This window comes from Otolemur garnettii, unplaced genomic scaffold, assembly GCF_000181295.1.
Source record: "Otolemur garnettii isolate 467f Iridium unplaced genomic scaffold, OtoGar3 scaffold00009, whole genome shotgun sequence".
Lineage (NCBI taxonomy): Eukaryota > Metazoa > Chordata > Mammalia > Primates > Galagidae > Otolemur > Otolemur garnettii.
Window position 1 is genome coordinate 17,269,131 of NW_003852404.1, and position 5,637 is coordinate 17,274,767.

Genomic DNA, 5,637 nt, shown 5'->3' on the forward strand with positions numbered 1-5,637 from the left:
TCACAATTCAACACTCTCATTCTCTGAGTTTTACTCCTTTAGACACCTTATGTAAGTGGAATTATACAGCATTTGTACTTCTGTAACGGGCTTATTTTATACAACCACTCCTACAATTCAATCTAATAATCTAATTTTAAAATGAGCTACAGACTTGAATAGACATTTCTCCAGAGAAGACTTACAAGTGGCCAATTGGATCAACAAAAGATGCAACACAACTTGTGAACAGTTTCAACAGCTTTTGTTGTTGACTTCAGCTCATCATTATTGATGCTCACTGGCTTGTTCTTTCTCCAGGTCTCAACCACACTTGCTGCGTAGCCAAGATGTGGATGTATTTGTGCTTGTGGTCCTGGTTGATCCTGGCCTGTGGCTTAAAGACAGGATTGCATGAACAGGTCTAGGAAGGCAGCACCCGGATGAGTTCCACAGGAGGAGAGTCCATGCTTCTGAGCGTCTCGAACAGACGGGGATGTCAGGATTCAGGGCTCCTTTGGACAGCATGGCCCCAAGGACTTGGCAGGCCTGAGAGCAAGAGACGGCTGTGCCTAACACTACTGTGATCTGACTGACATCATGACCTTTTTCCTGGGCAAAGTGCTGCCCTTCCTGAGTGATCTGGCGCATAGAAAAGCCCCCTTGCTCCTCCTGGGCCAGCACAGATGTCATGGTCTGGCAAATAGGTACGTGTACTCTCCATAACACAGCATCTTGGCAAACCCAGGGAGATTTTTTTCCCAGGTATTCTTCCCTTCCATCTAAAATTGTAGCTAGAGAGGTACTCTAGAGAAGACTTCCAGATGTTGGCACACTGTGGATACGCTGGTTATCTCCCCTCGGTGCTCCGCCTCAGAAATAAGCTTAACAGTAAAGTTAAGCATCAAACAGTCTGGATGGACTTCAGCTACTTTGTAAAAAAGATCTCTCATGTAGCATAAGCAGTCATTTGTTCAAGCCAAGCTGGAGTCTCTCCCCCTTCATCACAAATATAATTTGCTGTTTGATCAGTAAGTTCAAAACAATAAACTGTTTGATCAGTAAATTCTTCAAGTGGTTTTCCATGGTTTCCTGAACCTGCACTGGCTCAGCACCTATCTGAACAAGCCACTCGGCCAGTAGGTTCACAGTCTGGGCCACAGCAGTGTAGTTGTCAGGCTAAGCTGGATAACATTCTCTGGAGACTTTCCTGCCTGAAAATACCTTTTCAGAGTCTTAAAGATGGAGGGCTTCATGATATAATCCTGGGTAGAAAACTTATGCAGGCATTCTTTTTTTTTTTTTTTTTTTTTTGCAGTTTTTGGCCGGGGCTGGGTTTGAACCTGCCACCTCTGGCAGATGGGGCCAGCACCCTACTCCTTTGAGCCACAGATGGCGCCCTTTATGCAGGCATTCTTGCTGGACCTCAGCGTCATTCTCTCCCTCTCTTGAATCGTCCTTTTCCTGACTGCCATCTGCCTCATCGCCCAGCTGAGCCACGCTCCTGAAGTCATCCTTGTCCATGACAATAGTGGTGCACTTCCCGCCCTTCACTCTTGCCGGCCAGAACAGTGCATGCGTGCAAAATGGACAAGCGGAGGACGCATGCGCAGGGCCATGGCCCGGCTCCCCACAACCTGCACCCAATAAGCAGGCTTTCGAAAAGCCAGACCATAGTTGCTGAGAAAGTAAGTTTGCATTCAATAATAGAGATTGCCACAATATCCAAATAAAAAGGCTCTTTTGTAAAATGCTAATATGATTTCTTATTCTGTGGCCACTTCCCTGTTTTGTTATGTGAACCACAAAAAACGTACTCTTTCTAGACAATTTCTGATATATTATGAATTTTACTTGTGCAAATTTATCTGCAAATTCATGGGAGGGGTGAAAAAAACATTGTTTCCTTTTGTGATTCTAGGAAGCTTGAAACACCAGTGGTTTTTGTTTTCAGGTAATACAAACTCAAGCTACCTTAAAGGAGAAAATAGGGACAGAATTAATAAGAAAAATAAGGGGTGTCTCACAAACATAAAAGGGAGATTTAAGACCTGGCTTTTCAAGAAAGACTAGAATCTCAATCTATCTCTTGGATGATATAGTAGAAAAAGGTTATGTAGCAATTCCTAATTAGTACTGATACAGCCTTCCCCTGCTCAGGGCTGGACAGGAACACACACACCCATTTTCTAGGCCTGGGTGAGCTCAGAAATCAGTTTCATCACAGACTCTGGTCTCTAGGAACAAACAGGCTTCCTTTTTCATCAGTTCCTAATTAGAGTGTGTGTCCCTAATTCCTTAACTGGGGCAAGAAGTAAAAGATGCAATCAGTTCCTCCTAGAGAGGAGGCATACGCCCTAATTTCTTGCCTGAGGCAAAAACTTCAAGGATGGCATTCCTGTGCTAATTATAGGATTATTTTAGGAATATTCTCTGCCCACAAACCTTTGGCCAATTGTGACATATTTCCCCATGACCCCCTGCCCACAGGATAGGAAAAGCAGCCATTTAAACCTCTTAGACTAGGAGGGGGAGAGGAACCGAGGAGGTGGCCAGGTGGGGGCAGGGTAATCAGTGGGACCTTCCCTATTGTGCATATGGCAAGGGTACATGTCAAAGTTATTAAAAGGAGAGTGTAAATGTCTTAACACAACAATCCAGTGAGGTGAAGGCTATGTTAACCAGGTGGATGTAAGCATTCCAGATTGTATATAAAATATTCTGGTTTCTGTTCAAATGGTATAAATCTTTTGCCTTTTACCAAATTGTATATAAAATCATCACATTGTACCCCATAAATGCACTAATGTCTGCAGTTATAACTTAATTTTAAAAAGAACAGAAAAAGAAATAAACCTCTTAGACTGAAGACTGGGGGAGAGGTAGCTTCCCACTTGGCTTTGCCCCGCCCCCCACCCCCATGCCAGAGGTTCTGTTCCCAGACTTTTGCTTCCCTCTCTTCTCCTTATCAATCTGTTCCTGTCAATAACTCTGTCCTATCCCTGATCCATGAAGTTCATGGTTTCATTCTTCAAACCCTGAGATCAAAAAGGACTTGATGTAGAGAGAAATTCTGGCAACAATACAACTTTTTGCAAATTGAAACCAAATCCCTTGAATCTGATTTTAAATATCCAGAAAGGGGCATAATTTGGCACTGATTGAACCAACCCCAGTCCAGTTCTCTACCATCAGAAGAGAACAGTATAAAATAGACAGATATATGATATAAACATGTATTTTAGAGGATATCCCCAAAAACCTATGGACACATATGAAGAGTGGAAGATGTTCTTAGAGAAAGGACCTCAAGATGTATCTCCTCCAAATTCCTTCAAAATGTATTTAAAAAGGAAAATGAGAGATTTTTATTAAGTCCTAAATATATAAATCATGTATATTTTGCATTTATGGGGTACAATGCATTTATGGGGTACATTATGGGGTACAATGTGATGATTTTACATACAATTTGGAATGCTTATATCAAACTGATTAACATAGCCTTCACCTCACTTACTTCTTTATTGTGTTAAGACTTTTATGCTCTATACTTAATAGATTTGACATGTACCCTTGCAATATGCACCGTAAGTGTGGTCTCACTGCTTATCCTCCTTCCATTCAACCTCCCATTCCTCTCCTCTTCCCGCCTTTATCCTGGGCTATAGTTGTGTTTTATCTTTCATATGAAAGTGTGGGTGATTATAAATTGGTTTCGTAATAGTACTGAGTACATTGGATACTTTTTCTTCCATTCTTGAGATACTTTACTAAAATGAGAGAATTTTAATGGTTGCCCTCTTTACAAAATGGCTTTTGTGTTTAATCAATGTAACAATGTATTCATTTTTTTCTGTAGTCACTGTAGGCCTTATGTGACATGTTTTATGACCTCAGAATTGGAGTGGCTGGAAGCTACCCTTTTGGTTGCTCCACATACTGTGGCTAATACTGAGAGCGGGTACTTAGAAAAAGTGAGGTCTAAGAGAAAAAGAGGTCTTCTCAAGGAGATCCCAAGGCTATACCTGTGAGATCCTCCCCAAGGTGACCCAGCTCTTGGGAATTTGTAGAAACTTAACTTCCTGGCACCTGGAAACTAATGTTTGCTTCCACTTCTGTAAAAACCCCTGAGCCCACTTCTCCAGCTTGATTCAAACTGACCAATGAGAAAGGTATTTGTGGGCTGGAGATAAAAAGGAGAAGACAGAGCTAATCAGGGAGCACGACCATTTTGGACTCTGGTCTGCCGTCACTCCACCAGCTGAAATGAAGCCTTCCTCTTTTAAACACAGTGTCTGGGTGTAATTTCTCTCCATTGGGCCTCATCTTCCTGCAACAATACCAACTCTTGTGGTGCAAATGTGGACACAGTAGGAAGCAGACAGGGCAGCACCCAAAATAGTCCATCTTGACTAAATAATAAAATGATGGATTGGACAGAAATTTTTTAAGCCTTGTATTAAAAAATAGAAATAAAGTAGCCTTAGAAAGGACTAAGGCACTTGCTTTTACTTTGAAATCAGTTTACATAAAATTGACCGTCCATGAATATTTTTCACCTAGATACACGTTTATTAAAATAGGATTTTCTATATATTTCCATAAGTGTATTTATATTAGGGTCCATTGAACTAGGAAACATAAAATCATGGAAATAAATGTGTATTTGAAACAGAAAATTAAAAACCAATAAATTCTCTTTTTTTTCAGCTTTATTGAGGTAAAAATTACCAAAATATATATGTAGATATATATTTAAGTTGTGCGTTCTAATGATTTGATATATGTATACATTATGAAATGATCACAAGTGAGTTAACACATCCATCACCTCACGTAACCATCCCTCAGAACATCCCTCAGGATCTGTGACAGCCCTGGAGAAAGAACACAGGCCTTGGAGCCAGCGAGACATGGGCTCAAATCCTGACTTCTGCCTTCATATGTGGAAGTTGAAGCTCAGAAAGCTTAGGGTAATTGTTCCAATTTATAAGTCTAGTAAAGAACAGAACAGTTAAAGCCAATTCTAGCTAATTCCACAGACCAAACCCCTAAACAATATTTGGCATACCTATAGTAGCCTGCTAAGTATGTATGACTAGTTTTAAAACATCTTGTTTGATCAGATATTTAGAATTTCTTCATAGTATTTCAGGTGAATTAGTCATGTAAGATAGAGAGAACAACGCTATTTCCGTTGTAGATTTTTAGGACTCCTAAGATATCTTGAGAGAACATTCATTTACCTACATAATGTAATGATGTACATCCTCTTAAACACAGATTTCAGTTTGTGAAAACCAGTTTCATACCAACAGGCTCCACAGCAGCCCTTCCTAGTAAAAAAAAATGGAGTTTAATTGAGAATCCACAACAGAACTGCTTCTTGTACCACCTGAGTAGTTGCTGGGATCTTGAGCAATGTGTAATGCCTCAGCCACATTGGCAGGAGTCCTTTTGAAGAAATATCATGTAAGCAAATTAAAAATTAACATATTAACATCCCATAAGAAGACAGCACAAGGTCATTTATAACTTGTATTATGGATTTCTGTTTAAATTTCTATAACAGGAGAGATGTAATCTCACAAAGTAGAGCCTTAAGATGTTACCAATTAATAATAATAATAGGCTCAGTGCCCATAGCACAGTAAT

The 5,637-nt window shown here is 40.3% G+C and overlaps 1 pseudogene; it reads right to left on the bottom strand.

Annotated features, from left to right (window-relative positions):
* Positions 1 to 200: 200 nt before the first annotated feature.
* LOC100963897 lies at positions 201 to 1,503 on the bottom strand (annotated as a pseudogene).
* Between the last annotated feature and the right edge of the window lie 4,134 nt (positions 1,504 to 5,637).